Below are 18,177 nucleotides of genomic sequence, written 5' to 3' on the forward strand. Positions count from 1 at the left end.
AGGAGTATTGATGTTGGATTCCTCTTCGCCGAGGAAGTCATTGATACGTCTCCGACGTATCGATAATTTCTTATGTTCCATGCCACATTATTGATGATATCTACATGTTTTATGCACACTTTATGTCATATTCGTGCATTTTCTGGAACTAACCTATTAAGAAAGATGCCGAAGAGCCAGTTGCTGTTTTCTGCTGTTTTTGGTTTCAGAAATCCTAGTAACGAAATATTCTCGGAATTGGACGAAATCAAGACCCAGGGTCCTATTTTGCCACGAAGCTTCCGGAAGACCGAAGAGGAGTCGAAGTGGGGCCACGAGGGGCCGCCACCATAGGGCGGCGCGGCCCAGCCCTTGGCCGCGCCGACCTATGGTGTGGGGCCCTCGTGTGGCCCCCCACGTTGCCCTTCCGCCTACTTAAAGCCTCCGTCGCGAAAACCCCAGTATCGAGAGCCACGATACGGAAAACCTATCGAGACGCCGCCGCCGCCAATCCCATCTCGGGGGATTCTGGAGATCTCCTCCGGCACCCTGCCGGAGAGGGGATTCATCTCCCGGAGGACTCTACACCGCCATGGTCGCCTCCGGAGTGATGAGTGAGTAGTTCACCCCTGGACTATGGGTCCATAGCAGTAGCTAGATGGTTGTCTTCTCCTCATTGTGCTTCATTGTTGGATCTTGTGAGCTGCCTAACATGATCAAGATCATCTATCCGTAATGCTATATGTTGTGTTTGTCGGGATCCGATGGATAGAGAATACCATGTTATGTTAATTATCAAGTTATTACATATGTGTTGTTTATGATCTTGCATGCTCTCCGTTATTAGTAGAGGCTCTGGCCAAGTTTTTGCTCTTAACTCCAAGAGGGAGTATTTATGCTCGATAGTGGGTTCATGCCCGCATTGACACTGGGACAAGGTGATGAAAGTTCTAAGGTTGTGTTGTCTTGTTGCCACTAGGGATAAAACATTGGCGCTATGTCCGAGGATGTAGTTGTTGATTACATTACGCACCATACTTAATGCAATTGTCTGTTGCTTTGCAACTTAATACTGGAAGGGGTTCGGATGATAACTCTGAAGGTGGACTTTTTAGGCATAGATGCAGTTGGATGGCGGTCTATGTACTTTGTCGTAATGCCCAATTAAATCTCACTATACTTATCATATCATGTATGTGCATTGTTATGCCCTCTCTATTTGTCAATTGCTCGATCGTAATTTGTTCACCCAACATGCTTTTATCTTATGGGAGAGACACCTCTAGTGAATCGTGGACCCCGGTCCATTCTTTAATACTGAAATACAAATCTGCTGCAATACTTGTTCTTTATCGTTTTCTTGCAAACAATCATCTTCCACACAATACGGTTAATCCTTTGTTACAGCAAGCCGGTGAGATTGACAACCTCATCGTTTCGTTGGGGCAAAGTACTTTGGTTGTGTTGTGCAGGTTCCACGTTGGCGCCGGAATCTCCGGTGTTGCGCCGCACTACATCCCGCCGCCATCAACCTTCAACGTGCTTCTTGGCTCCTCCTGGTTCGATAAACCTTGGTTTCTTTCTGAGGGAAAACTTGCTGCTGTGCGCATCATACCTTCCTCTTGGGGTTCCCCAACGAACGTGTGAAATACACGCCATCAGTCATCCAAGGTGTAGTTCTTGAACTCCGTTCCATTGTCGCTCTTTATTGCGAGGATCATGGTGTCGTACTTGTGTTGAACTTGGTTTGCAAACTCCATCATGGTCCGTTGAGTCTCACTCCTGTACTTGAAGAAGAATACCCAACAATAGCGTGAATAGTCATCAACGATGACGAGGCAATACTTCTTTCCTCCAAGACTTTCATGAGACGGAGGGCCGAAGAGGTCACCATGGAGCAGCTCCAAGCACCTTGTGGTGGATTGATAACGCGTGAAGCACACGTCCGTTGGGAACCCCAAGAGGAAGGTGTGATGCGTACAACAGCAAGTTTTCCCTCAGTAAGAAACCAAGGTTATCAAACCAGTAGGAGATGAAGGCCACGTGAAGGTTGTTGGTGAAGGAGTGTAGTGCGGCGCAACACCAGGGATTCCGGCGCCAACGTGGAACCTGCACAACACAATCAAAATACTTTGCCCCAACTTAACAGTGAGGTTGTCAATCTCACCGGCTTGCTGTAAACAAAGGATTAAACGTATGGTGTGGAGAATGATGTTTGCTTGTAGAAAACAACGAGAGAACATAGATTGCGATAGATTGTATTTCAGATGTAAAAGAATGGACCGGGGTCCACAGTTCACTAGTGGTGTCTCTCCAATAAGATAAATAGCATGTTGGGTGAACAAATTACAGTTGGGCAATTGACAAATAGAGATGCACATACATATCATGATGAGTACTATGAGATTTAATCAGGGCATTACGACAAAGTACATAGACCGCTATCCAGCATGCATCTATGCCTAAAAAGTCCACCTTCGGGTTAGCATCCGCACCCCTTCCGATATTAAGTTGCAAATAACGAGACAATTGCATTAAGTATGGTGTGTAATGTAATCAACACAAATATCCTTAGACAAAACATTGATGTTTTATCCCTAGTGGCAACAAAGACATCCACAACCTTAGAACTTTTTGTCACCGTCCCGGATTCAATGGAGGCATGAACCCACTATCGAGCATAAATACTCCCTCTTGGAGTCACAAGTATCAACTTGGCCAGAGCCTCTACTAGCAACGGAGAGCATGCAAGAACATAAACAACACATATATGATAGATTGATAATCAACATGACACAGTATTCAATATTCATCGGATCCCAACAAACACAACATGTAGCATTACAAATAGATGATCTTGATCATGATAGGCAGCTCACAAGATCTAAACATGATAGCACAAGAGGAGAAGACAACCATCTAGCTACCGCTATGGACCCATAGTCCAAGGATGAACTACTCACGCATCAATCCGGAGGCGGGCATGATGATGTAGAGCCCTCCGGTGATGATTCCCCTCTCCGGTAGGGTGCCGGAGGCGATCTCCTGAATCCCCCGAGATGGGATTGGCGGCGGCGTCTCTGGAACTTTTTCCGTATCGTGGCTCTCGGTAATAGGGTTTTCGCGACGGAGAGTTTAAGTAGGCGGAAGGTCAGAGTCGGGGGGCGCTCGAGGGGCCCACACCATAGGCCGGCGTGGGCCCCTCCTTGGTCGCGCCGCCCTATGGTGTGGCCACCTCGTGGCCCCACTCCGTATCTCCTTCGGTCTTCTGGAAACTCCGTGGAAAAATAAGACCCTGGGCGTTAATTTCGTCCAATTCCGAGAATATTTCCTGTTTAGGATTTCGAAACCAAAAACAGCACAAAACAGAACCGGCGCTTCGGCATCTCGTTAATAGGTTAGTGCCGGAAAATGCATATAAATGATGTAAAGTGTGTATAAAACATGTGAGTATTGTCATAAAACTAGCATGGAACATAAGAAATTATAGATACGTTTGAGACGTATCATGGATATGGTTGTCTTGGCCTTGTAAGGAGCTCCATGCATTTTTCCTTGAACGCAAGCCCTACCAACACGATCTTTGCAAAAGGAAACATCTTCTTTTAGTCCAAGAATGTGGCCTCCCTTGTGGAGACTTTGCAAAGTCCTCATGTTGACATGGGCTAGTTGGCGATGCCATAACCAACCCTTGTCACCTTTAGCGAATAGGCAAAGAGCGGGTGAAGTTGTCTTTCCGGAGAAGTCAACTACATACAACCCGCTCTCCACATATCCAACAAAGGTTACACGGAGTGTCTTGCTCCACAAGAGGACCACCATATGTTCATCGAAAAAGGTACAAAGACCCATGCGTGCAATTTGATAAACGGAAAGTAAATTGTAACCAAGGGTCTCAACAAGGAGGACATTCACTAGTGAAATGTCGGGTGTTACCACCACCTTGCCAAGACCCAATACCTTTGAGCTTGTGTTGTCACCATAAGAAACGGTAGAATGAGATGGCTCGAGGTCGACAACAATTTCCTTGCTTCCGGTCATATGACTTGTGGCTCCACTATCCACCACCCTTTTAGCGCCACCGGAAGCATATTCCTACAAGAGATCAAGTCTTGGATTTAGGTACCCATTTCTCAATGGGCCCTATCAAGTTAGTAACAAGGGGATTAGGAACCCAAATAGTCCAATCAACATTGTCCTCATAAGGACCAATAAAGCGAGCACGAATATGTCCATAGTAATCAACAAAGAGAACATAAGAAGGGCTGTTAGCACCAGCGTAGCCCCTCGTGGTGGGATCGGGGGATTCACCCCTTCTTGGGTTAGAGTCACCTCCCTCACGGATGGTGCTCGTGTCCTCGTTGTTCTTCTTCTTCTTCTTGGTCCTTGTTCTTCTCTTCCTCTTAGAATTGGTAGCCACTCCTCCTTCTTTGCATGAGCCCTCATTGGCTCCTTCTTTTGCTTCAATGACTCCTTCCAAGTATCGGGCATGGACTTGGAGTCTATCAATTTTGGCCTTCAAGCGATTGACTTCATCTTCATGTTCCGGATGAGGGTGAGTGATATCAAACACTTGGACCTGCTTCTCCTTTTTCACCCGGAAATGTTCCATCAAAGCTTCTTCTTGGAGAGAGTTCATCTTCATGAGTAGGTGCTTGTGGCTCTCCAAAGTGGCAACTTCACCTTCATGGTTGCAACATGCACGGTCCTTGATCAAGGGAAAGTAATCCTTCAAGGCTTCTTCTTGCATGGAATTTATGTCCATAAGCTTGGCCTTGCTCCTCTTCAAAGAGGCAATCTCATCTTCATGATCAAAACAAGTGGCCTTTTCTTTGCTCATACGGAGGCATTCCATCAATGACTCTTCTTGCTTGCCATTTAACTCCAAGAGCTTGGCCTTGGTCTTCTCAAGAGTGACAATCTCTTATTCATGGTTGCAACACGATGTCTTGTCCTTGCTCAAGCGGTAATACACATCCAAAGCTTCTTCTTGAAGGGAATTGACCTCCAAGAGCAATGCATTATGCCTCTTCAAAGAAGCAACTTTGTCAACAAGCTCGTCACATAAAGAGTTAGGGCCTTCATCTTCTTTCTCCTTGCAAGCTTCCTCTTGAGGACGATCACTCATCTCGGAGAGAAGCACAAACTTACTCTCCAAGGACTTAAAGTTCTTGGTGAGAGTTGCAACTTTCTCAAGTAACGATTCATGGTCATCCTCAAGCGAAAGCTTCTTCTTCTTGAGCTCACCCACTAAACCAAGAGCATGATCTCGGTCTTTGGTGAGTTGGGAAATGATAGCATTGTTGGAGTCTTCAAGGGTAATGACACTTGCTTCAAGAGACATGCGCAAGTATTGCTCCTCCTCATGATCTTGAGTGAGAGAGGCAATCTCATTTGCCGCCTCCCTCTCAAGCCTCTCCTTCTCCTCTATAAGGTCTTGAGCCGCACCAAGTTGAGCCATGAGGGCCTCAAAATGGGTCTTGGTTTCCCCTTGCATGTTAGTGAGAAAAGCATCCAAACCCACAATCTCACGCTTAATGGTGAGACTAGTGGCATCATCAATAGATATAGCATTTGAGGAAGGTGTAGGTTTGGAAGGGGGTTCTACCTCCGAAGATACCTTTTCCATAAGGCAATGGGAGTTGTTGGCGACGCAGTTCTCATTTGGAGAGTCGAAGAGGGAAACGGAGGGAGTGGAAATGGCGATGGCGGCCACTCCCTCTTCTTCCTTGTTCGAACTCTTGTCTTCACACTCTTCACCTTCATCGGAGGAGTACTCCTCACGGATAACGAAAGCTCTAGGCTTCTTGGTGAAGGAGACCTTGGTGTCACCCGGCTTGGAGGAGAACTTGGAGAATCCTTTGGAGAGGGACTTGAACTTGTCCTTGCGGACAAGCCTTCCACCATTGTATTCCCTTCTCTCATAGACACAATCCGCGAAAAATGGCTTTTGTCGCCGCAATTGTAGCACGTTCTCCCCCTTTTCCCCTCCCTTGGGCCCTTGGAGAAATTTCTTGGAGAGTCATGAGGTGAGTATCTTCTTGGTCTTGAGCTTCTAGTCTTGTTTCCATCCCAAAAACTCTTGGCGGCGAGGGCCATGTGTTCATGATAATTGGTCTTGAGGTCATCCGGACCCCACTCAATGGGATCCTCATCGCTTTCACTAGCTTCATGCTCCCTCATCTTCAAAGTGAGGTTTGGCTTGCGGGTGTTGTGAGCACGTGCAACAAGATCCTCCACATTCTTCACGGAGATGTCCAAAGCGATGACTTTACTAAGGACTTCATCGGAGGTCTGATACGTCTCCGACGTATCGATAATTTCTTGTGTTCCATGCCACATTATTGATGTTATCTACATGTTTTATGCACACTTTATGTCATATTCATGCATTTTCTGGAACTAACCTATTAACAAGATGCCGAAGTGCCAGTTCCTCGTTTTCTGCTGTTTTTGGTTTCGAAATCCTAGTAACGAAATATTCTCGAATCGGACGAAATCAACGCCAAAGATCTTAGAATCCCCGAAGCATCCGAACACACCGGAGAGGTCGGAGGGGGCCACAGGGCCACCAAACCCTAGGCTGGCGCGGCCGGAGGGGGCCGCGCCGCCTATGGTGTGGCCCCCCGTCGCCCTCCTCGCGCCGCCTCTTCGCCTATATAAAGCCCCCGGATCGAAAACCCCGATGCGAAGAACCACGATACGGAAAACCTTCCGCAGCCGCCGCCATCGCGAAGCCAAGATCCGGGGACAGGATCTCTGTTCCGGCACCCCGCCGGAGCGGGGAAGTGCCCCGGAAGGCTTCTCCATCGACACCGCTGCCATCTCCACCGCCATCTTCATCACCGCTGCTGCTCCCATGAGGAGGGAGTAGTTCTCCATCGAGGCTCGGGGCTCGTACCGGTAGCTATGTGGTTCATCTCTCTCCTATGTGCTTCAATACAATAATCTCATGAGCTGCCTTACATGATTGAGATTCATATGATGATGCTTGTAATCTAGATGTCATTATGCTAGTCAAGTGAGTTTTACTTATGTGATCTCCGGAGACTCCTAGTCCCACGTGTGTAAAGGTGACAAGTGTGTGCACCGTGTGGGTCTCTTAGGCTAGATTTCACAGAATACTTATTCACCGTTGAATGGCATAGTGAGGTGCTTATTTATATCTCTTTATGATTGCAATGTGTTTGTATCACAATTTATCTATGTGCTACTCTAGTGATGTGTTATTAAAGTAGTTCTATTCCTCCCGCACGTGTGTAAAGGTGACAAGTGTGTGCACCGTGTTAGTACTTGGTTTATGCTATGATCATGATCTCTTGTAGATTATGGAGTTAACTATTGCTATGATAATATTGATGTGATCTATTCCTCCTACATATGCATGAAGGTGACGAGTGTGCATGCTATGCTAGTACTTGGTTTAGTAGCGTTGATCTATCTTACACTAAAGGTTACTAAAACATGAGCATTATTGTGGAGCTTGTTAACTCCGGCATTGAGGGTTCGTGTAATCCTACGCAATGTGTTCATCATCCAACAAAAGTGTAGAGTATGCATTTATCTATTCTGTTATGTGATCAATGTTGAGAGTGTCCACTAGTGAAAGTCTATTCCCTAGGCCTTGTTCCTAAATACTCGCTGAGTTACTACCGCTTGTTTACTACTCGCTGCGTTACTCATCGCTGAGTTACTACTCGCTTGTTTACTTGTTTTATCTGCGTTACCACTGCTGCAATACCACCACCATCAACTACACGCCAAGCACTTTTCTCGGCACCGTTGTCGCTACTCATACTTATTCATACCACCCGTATTTCACTATCTCTTCGCCGAACTAGTGCACCTATTAGGTGTGTTGGGGACACAAGAGACTTCTTGCTTTGTGGTTGCAGGGTTGCATGAGAGGGATATCTTTGACCTCTTCCTCCCCGAGTTCGATAAACCTTGGGTGATCCACTTAAGGGAAAACTTGCTGCCGTTCTACAAACCTCTCGCTCTTGGAGGCCCAACACTCGTCTACAGGAAAGGAGGGGGAACGTAGACATCAAGCTATTTTCTGGCGCCGTTGCCGGGGAGGAAAGGTAAAAAGGCACTCATACTCCGGTTCCAGGTAAAGTACTTTTCTGGCGCCATTGTGTGTGTGCTCGAAGCTATTTCCTTTAGATCCTGCAATTGCATCTTGTTGTTTCTTGTTTACACTAGTTTGGCATAATGTACAAGAGTGAGCTTCTTATTCTATTTCCTGATTTAAAACATGGATTGTTTGATGCGAAAATTAAAAAACCTATGAAATCTTATTTGCATGTCTGGTAGTAATATTAGTATGAACGCTTTGAACACCATTGTTGATAATGATATAGAAAGTTCTAAGCTTGGGGAAGCTGGTTTTCATGATCTTTTTAGTCCCCCAAGCATTGAGGAGAAAATTTTCTTTGATGATACTTTGCCTCCTATTTATGATGATTATAATGATAGTGGTCTTTTGGTGCCGCCTACTATGGAGAGTAAATTTTGTTGTGATTATACTATGCCTCCTACACTTGATGAGAATAATAATAGCTACTTTGTTGAATTTGCTCCCACTACAACTAATAAAATTGATTATGCTTATGTGGAGAGTAATAATTTTATGCATGAGACTCATGATAAGAATGCTTTATGTGATAGTTATATTGTTGAGTTTGCTCATGTTGCTACTGAAAGTTATTATGAGAGAGGAAAATATGGTTGTAGAAATTTTCATGTTACTAAAATGCCTCTCTATGTGCTGAAATTTTTGAAGCTACACTTGTTTTATCTTCCTATGCTTGTTACTTTGCTCTTCATGAACTTGTTTATTTACAATATTCCTATGCATAGGAAGCATGTTAGACTTAAATTTGTTTTGAATTTGCCTCTTGATGCTCTCTTTTGCTTCAAATACTATTTCTTGCGAGTGCATCATTAAAACCACTGAGCCCATCTTAATGGTTATAAAGAAAGAACTTCTTGGGAGATAACCCATGTGTTATTTTGCTACAGTACTTTATTTTATATTTGTGTCTTGGAAGTTGTTTACTACTGTAGCAACCTCTCCTTATCTTAGTTTTGTGTTTTGTTGTGCCAAGTAAAGCCGTTGATAGAAAAGTAAGTACTAGATTTGGATTACTGCGCAGTTCCAGATTTCTTTGCTGTCACGAATCTGGGTCCAACTCCCTGTAGGTAGCTCAGAAAATTAAGCCAATTTACGTGCATGATCCTCAGATATGTACGCAACTTTCATTCAATTTGAGCATTTTCATTTGAGCAAGTCTGGTGCCATTTTAAAATTCGTCAATACGAACTGTTCTGTTTTGACAGATTCTGCCTTTTATTTCGCATTGCCTCTTTTGCTATGTTGGATGAATTTCTTTGATCCACTAATGTCCAGTAGCATTATGCAATGTCCAGAAGTGTTAATAATGATTGTGTCACCTCTGAATATGTCAATTTATATTGTGCACTAACCCTCTAATGAGTTGTTTCGAGTTTGGTGTGGAGGAAGTTTTCAAGGATCAAGAGAGGAGGATGATATACTATGATCAAGAAGAGTGAAAGCTCTAAGCTTGGGGATGCCCCGGTGTTTCACCCCTGCATATATCAAGAAGACTCAAGCGTCTAAGCTTGGGGATGCCCAAGGCATCCCCTTCTTCATCGACAAATTATCAGTTCCTCCCCGAAACTATATTTTTATTCCATCACATCTTATGTGCTTTACTTGGAGCGTCTCGTGTGCTTTTGTTTTTGTTTTTTTTTGAATAAATTGGATTACATCATGCTTGTGTGGGAGAGAGACACGCTCCGTTGGTTCATATGAACACATGTGTTCTTAGCTCATAATATTCATGGCGAAGTTTCCTCTTCGTTAAATTGTTATATGGTTGGAATTGGAAAATGATACATGTAGTAATTGCTATAATGTCTTGGGTAATGTGATACTTGGCAATTGTTGTGCTCATGTTTAAGCTCTTGCATCATATACTTTGCACCTATTAGTTAAGAATACATAGAGCTTGCTAAAATTTGGTTTGCATAATTGGTCTCTCTAAAGTCTAGATAATTTCTAGTATTGAGTTTTGAACAACAAGGAAGACGGTGTAGAGTCTTATAATGTTTTCAATATGTCTTTTATGTGAGTTTTGCTGCACCGGTTCATCCTTGTGTTTGTTTCAAATAAGCCTTGCTAGCCTAAACCTTGTATCGAGAGGGAATACTTCTCATGCATCCAAAATACTTGAGCCAACCACTATGCCATTTGTGTCCACCATACCTACCTATACTACATGGTATTTTCCCGCCATTCCAAAGTAAATTGCTTGAGTGCTACCTTTAAAATTCCATCATTCACCTTTGCAATATATAGCTCATGGGACAAATAGCTTAAAAACTATTGTGGTATTGAATATGTAATTATGCACTTTATCTCTTATTAAGTTGCTTGTTGTGCGATAACCATGTTTATCGGGGAACGCCATCAACTCATTGTTGAATTTCATGTGAGTTGCTATGCATGTTCGTCTTGTCTGAAGTAAGGGCGATCTACACTGAGTTGAATGGTTTGAGCGTGCATATTGTGAGAGAAGAACATTGGGCCGCTAACTAAAGCCATGATTCATGGTGGAAGTTTCAGTTTTGGACAAATATCCTCAAGTCTCTAATGAGAAAAGAATTAATTGTTGTCAAATGCTTAAAGCATTAAAAGAGGAGTCCATTATCTCGTTGTCTATGTTGTCCCGGTATGGATGTCTAAGTTGAGAATAATCAAAAGCGAGAAATCCAAATGCGAGCTTTCTCCTTAGACCTTTGTACAGGCGGCATAGAGGTACCCCTTTGTGAAACTTGGTTAAAGCATATGTATTGCGGTGATAATCCAGGTAGTCCAAGCTAATTAGGACAAGGTGTGAGCACTATTGGTACACTATGCATGAGGCTTGCAACTTATAAGATATAATTTACATGATGCATATGCTTTATTACTACCGTTGACAAAATTGTTTCATGTTTTCAAAATCAAAGCTCTAGCACAAATATAGCAATCGATGCTTTTCCTCTATGGAGGACCATTCTTTTACTTTCAATGTTGAGTCGGTTCACCTATTTCTATCCACCTCAAGAAGCAAACACTTGTGTGAACTGTGCATTGATTCCTACATACTTGCTTATTGCACTTATTATATTACTCTATGTTGACAATATCCATGAGATATACATGTTACAAGTTGAAAGCAACCGCTGAAACTTAATCTTCTTTTGTGTTGCTTCAATACCTTTACTTTGAATTATTGCTTTATGAGTTAACTCTTATGCAAGACTTATTGATGCTTGTCTTGAAGTGCTATTCATGAAAAGTCTTTGCTATATGATTCACTTGTTTACTCATGTCATACATATTGTTTTGATCGCCGCATTCACTACATATGCTTTACAAATAGTATGATCAAGATTATGATGGCATGTCACTCCGTAAATTATCCGTGTTATCGTTTTACCCGCTCGGGACGAAGCGTAACTAAGCTTGGGGATGCCGATACGTCTCCGACGTATCGATAATTTCTTGTGTTCCATGCCACATTATTGATGTTATCTACATGTTTTATGCACACTTTATGTCATATTCGTGCAATTTCCGGAACTAACCTATTAACAAGATGCCGAAGTGCCGGTTCTCGTTTTCTCGCTGTTTTTGGTTTCGAAATCCTAGTAACGAAATATTCTCGGAATCGGACGAAATCAACGCCAAAGATCTTAGAATCCCCGGAAGCATCCGGAACACACCGGAGAGGTCGAGGGGGGCCACAGGGCCACCAAACCCTAGGGCCGGCGCGGCCGAGGGGGGCCGCGCCGCCCTATGGTGTGGCCCCCCGTCGCCCTCTCCGCGCCGCCTCTTCGCCTATATAAAGCCCCTGGATCGAAAACCCCGATGCGAAGAACCACGATACGGAAAACCTTCCGCAGCCGCCGCCATCGCGAAGCCAAGATCCGGGGGACAGGATCTCCGTTCCGGCACCCCGCCGGAGCGGGGAAGTGCCCCCGGAAGGCTTCTCCATCGACACCGCTGCCATCTCCACCGCCATCTTCATCACCGCCGCTCGCTCCCATGAGGAGGGAGTAGTTCTCCATCGAGGCTCGGGGCCGTACCGGTAGCTATGTGGTTCATCTCTCTCCTATGTGCTTCAATACAATAATCTCATGAGCTGCCTTACATGATTGAGATTCATATGATGATGCTTGTAATCTAGATGTCATTATGCTAGTCAAGTGAGTTTTACTTATGTGATCTCCGGAGACTCCTAGTCCCACGTGTGTAAAGGTGACAAGTGTGTGCACCGTGTGGGTCTCTTAGGCTAGATTTCACGTAATACTTATTCACCGTTGAATGGCATAGTGAGGTGCTTATTTATATCTCTTTATGATTGCAATGTGTTTGTATCACAATTTATCTATGTGCTACTCTAGTGATGTGTTATTAAAGTAGTTCTATTCCTCCTGCACGTGTGTAAAGGTGACAGTGTGTGCACCGTGTTAGTACTTGGTTTATGCTATGATCATGATCTCTTGTAGATTATGGAGTTAACTATTGCTATGATAATATTGATGTGATCTATTCCTCCTACATATGCATGAAGGTGACAAGTGTGCATGCTATGCTAGTACTTGGTTTAGTAGCGTTGATCTATCTTACACTAAAGGTTACTAAAACATGAGCATTATTGTGGAGCTTGTTAACTCCGGCATTGAGGGTTCGTGTAATCCTACGCAATGTGTTCATCATCCAACAAAAGTGTAGAGTATGCATTTATCTATTCTGTTATGTGATCAATGTTGAGAGTGTCCACTAGTGAAAGTCTATTCCCTAGGCCTTGTTCCTAAATACTGCCTGAGTTACTACCGCTTGTTTACTACCGCTGCGTTACTACCGCTGAGTTACTACTCGCTTGTTTACTCGTTTCTATGCGTTACTACTCGCTGCAATACCACCACCATCAACTACACGCCAAGCACTTTTCTCGGCACCGTTGCTCGCTACTCATACTTATTCATACCACCCGTATTTCACTATCTCTTCGCCGAACTAGTGCACCTATTAGGTGTGTTGGGGACACAAGAGACTTCTTGCTTTGTGGTTGCAGTGGTTGCATGAGAGGGATATCTTTGACCTCTTCCTCCCTGAGTTCGATAAACCTTGGGTGATCCACTTAAGGGAAAACTTGCTGCTGTTCTACAAACCTCTGCTCTTGGAGGCCCAACACTGTCTACAGGAAAGGAGGGGGAACGTAGACATCAAGGTCATAGCGCGGAAGGAGGCATTTTGGCGGATGGCCGTTAACTTGACCTCCTCACAAGGTAGGAGAGCATTGTAGAACTTTCTCTTGATCCAATGGTCGTCCACAAACGTTGCTCCAAGATCTTGCATTTATACGACAATAGCGATGAGGCGCCGGTACATCTCTTCGGGATATTCTCCCTCTATCATGACGAAGTTGTCGACCATGTTGTTCACTTCATCGAACCGTGAGCTTTGAATGCTCTCATTTCCGAGGAAGAGCTTGTCGAGCTTATCCCATGCTTCTTGGCGGTCTTGAGCGAGAGAATGTGGGCGCGGTCCTTGGGTGTGACGGCCATGTGGATCATGTTGATGGCGGTGGCATTGAGTTGGTCATCCACAACTTCTCTCCTTGTCAAGTGTCTTGGATCTCGTGGTGAGTATCCTTCCTCGATGATCCGCCAAAGCTCGGTGGAGGCGCTGCGCACACGAGAACTCATTAAGAATTGCCAATTTTCAAAGCTATTGGATTCAAGTAGCGGTGGTGAACCATGAGACAAGATGTGCGGCATGGGAATCGGTACATTCACGGCATAATCACTTGGTGGTGGCACCGCATGATTACCCCCTAAAGGTACCGCATCCGGTGATCCATCCTTCCCTTTTGTTGAAGTGCCGACACCCCCAAGACCCTCCTCTTGATTGACTTTTGCCGCCAAAGCGACAAAACCAATAAGAGGAAATTTAGTAGCTTGTTGTGGGGGAACCTCGGCACTTGCCTTAGGATATACGATGAGGGTTGGTTTTGGAGCAACCAACTCCATCATCATAGCCTTCATTTGGTTTACAATGGATGATTCCAATTTCTTGGTTCGTGGGTTCACTTAACTATTCTCTCTTCAAGTTGTAGTGGACAAATAGTAATTCATTAATGATGTATGAAACGGAAATTCAATTCAGCTCCTGGGAGCATATGTTCCCTCTACCAAAAACTTATATTTCAAAATGTCAAAAATTTTGGACAAAAAATTCTACATGTACATCTCCACAATATACGTGCGTTCGTCAAGTTTCGTGATGAACCAATATGTTTTGTGGTCTGTGTAAAAAAGAGAAATTTATCTTCTGAAAAGTCTTATTTTTAGCATTGAATTTTGTCTTTTTTACATACGCCACACGATAAGTTGATTTTTCACGAAACGACTTTGTGAGCTCTTAGCACATGAAGATGTAGGTGTGAATTTTTCGTCACAATTTTTTTGAAATTTCAAAATGTATGTACATGCATTTTAAAATAAAGGGAGCATATGATCCCATGTGCCAAAACATCACTACCTGTATGAATGTGCAAATAATAGTATGTGTAAGATCAGAATTAATATGGGCATCACGCCCTACATATAGATGATACAACACATCTCTCTTATACTCCACAAGAAAGGGAAAACTTCATGTAATCTTGTATTAAGAATTAACAGAGCATAGCCATAAAGTACTTTGACATGAAGTTTGAATATCAATTATGCTACCTTGACAAACAAGATCATCACTACTGTCACATGACAAACATAGCACATGCATTTACTTTATCTCTAGTGAGGTAGCAAAACAAAAGGCCAAGGACATAATAGATCTTGAAAATATTATCACTATCCAGTCATTAAAACCATGCTACTCCATCTAATACACACATCACCGCACACATGCTCTTGCATAGATGTTGGGTCAGAACAAATGCTTAAGAACGGGGTACATAATATGCATCTATCAATACATGTTACACATAATATGATCAGATCTAACAATATAATAGAATAAGGATCCACTACATAGGTATTACAAATATGCCCATAATCATGTGAGGCAGCTCATATGGCACTAAGAACTATATGAAGAACATGAGAGAAATAGATCAAGCTACTGCCACAAACCCGTAGTCCAGAGGTGGACTACTCTCCCTTGATCCTGATGATGATGATTAAGACGTTGGAGAAGGTGGAGATCCCTCCGGCGGTGATCCCGACGGAGTTCCCCCAATCTTCTCTGCAGTAGCCTCCATTTTCATGTTTCTGTGTTTGTGCGGCACTCTCCTCCCGATAACTCTTCGGGGCCATATATATAGTGATTTTTTAGGTCAAAATACGTCGGTGAGTGAAAGAATCAGGGCAATCGGACGATCGACGGCCAAAAGAGCATGGGTGGCGCGCCCTACCTTGCTGAGCGCGCCACCTGGGGTCTTTCGGGACTCAGGCCTCTTAAGGTGTGGTTCCAACATCCATGGTGCTTCTCCCGATGAAAAAGTGACGCTAAAAAAATCCTAGGTCAATTTTACTCCGTATAGATCTCTGAAAGTGAAAAATACGCAAAACAGGGTTTTCCTGTTCTGCAGAGTTATAACCAAATAAAGGGGATCATTGGTAAATCCCCACAAATCAATGTAAAATATGACATTATCATCATATATGTTGCAAATATGTGGGAATTCAATATGATAAAGGACAAAGTTCATGTATGCATTTTACATGCATCAACACCCCCAAGCTTAACCTATGCTCGTCCCGAGCATGAAGGTGATAAAACTAACATGAAATTTGAAGTTTATAATATATAGCTTCTAAATAATCATCCAAAGTATCACAAGGTTCAGTCAATAAAGAATGAAAATAAGTAATATGAAGTCATCTGATAACTTTTACATTCTACAAAGCATGCATGATAGTAAATAGCATTGTAAGAAACATGAATGATAAGTAATATGAATCATAAAGCATGCTTAGAAGAATCCTATATGATTGTTGGAAGACTCTTTGTCCTCTCTTTTCAGGAATATTACTTTTGACTCTTGAACACAAGAAAATAAGCAGGAAATGTATGTGCTAAACCTCCAACAAAATAAAAGTAGAGAGCATAAAACATGATTTTGAGATATGCAATTCATGTCAATAATAATAATAATGATGGTGTACCAAGTATCTCATGTATGAAGATATCTATGTGTCATGAGTTTGACCTCTTATGAGTAAGTGTTGCCTTACTTTCTTGAATGCTAAGGATTACACCTCTTGTTACTCAGCTTCGGGTTACCCAGACCTTTCAATATACATGTTTTAACCAAATATCGCAATGGGGTACCTTCATGCCGCATGTACAAAGGACCAAAGGAGATGTGTATCTCAACTATAGGCCATCCATACCGGGACGACATGAACAACAGACGTTGAGCATCCTCTCTAACTCTCTCTCAGTTTTTTCTCATACTCTTTTTTCTTTCTTTTCTTTTCTTTTCTTTTTCCACTCCTTTTTTCACAATTCTTCTTCTCTTACTTTTTTCACTCTTCCTATTAAGTATGCTCGTTGCTGAAACTACCACCATGATTAAGAATGGGTTCGGTTAGCGGCCCATTGCTCTTCTCTAACAATGCATGTCTACTTGCTTAAAATAATCACCATTCATTCCACAAGAGATAGCTACCAAAAAAACAAAACAAATGATGATCAATGCAAGGTGCAGTACCCTAAAAGTGCAATGTTGAAAGACTTCCCCACTAAATATGGTTACGGTGTAGCTCATTACTCATAATCAGTCAAACCAACAACATGCATAGTGGTATTTTCCTACCAAATCTTACTTTCTTATGAGCTTTAAATTACACAAAAAATAAATTTTGAAAAGATTGGAGGTAAAACACACACATTATACTTGGAATAGCAAGTGCTATATAGGTAGGTATGATAGACATTGGATTTGAGTTGATCTTGGAAACAAGTCTATGCTTGTGTAAGAATTCAAATCTTTTGGCTAGCAAGAGGTCTAAAAGCATGCAATAGTATCCATAGGCTATTCATTCATCATCAAACAATGATACTTATAATTAAACATCTATGTATAATAGCAATAAGTAGCACTGAATAAGGCACATCTATGTATAATACAAATCATCACTCTATAGAGCATGTGAAACTAGAAACACCATACATAAAATAAATTTCAGCTTTTAGGCATTCCTCCTTTTCTTGTATAAGCATCCAACTTATTTAACTTTGAACATTGATGGCTGTAAAATACGCCATATTTTCTCGCGTTTAAATTCATAGCTAAGTCAGGAAATTGATTAATTTTACCTCTCAACTTTCCACTAATGCCTAATCAATGCAAAGATGTGCAATCTCTTCTATTTTTGGATGATGTGCAAGATATCACGTCATAATGGCAAATGGACCTGCATTTACTAAAAAATTGCCTCAGGAGCATGACAAAGTTGACTACGCTCGAAAAGGCGGTTCTAGGGGCTTTAACGGGCATCGATACGGGCAAGCCTCGCCCGTACCACCCACGGCTGCATTCCCGAGGTCAAACACTATAAAAGTCGTGAGGGACCGACGCTGAAAAGAGAGCCATTCGTCGCTAAACAAAGCCGCCATCCACCAGATCCATCTGCAACACACCGAAGGAGATCCATCCCCATAGTTCATCCATTCCATCCTCCATCTCCTTCATAGCCATGGCCATCACCATTGTAATAGAGATCTCCTTGAGAATTGGCGACCATGGTAAGAATATTGTGATTTCACTCTAAGTATTTTACACAATGATTTCTATGTTGTATTTGATCTTGATATTATGTGTGAATAGTCCTCATGGGCTACGGGTGGGGGTGAATCCTCGCAACAATTATGTGCATCTAATATTATGTTATGTGTAAAGATTGAATACGAGTTTTGTGATCTTTTATCATTGTCTCTTTGCCTCGTCTTTGATGATCAGCAGGTACCCGTATCATTCGAGAGGATCAAGGGAAGAGGTGGGATGAGTGGAGAACGGCGTGCTATCGCGGAACCTCAGTGATAGAAAGGGGAAAGTACCGATACATGTTTAGTGATTCATTCGGGATCATAGCACAATAATCTAGCTT

This window comes from Lolium rigidum, chromosome 4, assembly GCF_022539505.1.
Source record: "Lolium rigidum isolate FL_2022 chromosome 4, APGP_CSIRO_Lrig_0.1, whole genome shotgun sequence".
Lineage (NCBI taxonomy): Eukaryota > Viridiplantae > Streptophyta > Magnoliopsida > Poales > Poaceae > Lolium > Lolium rigidum.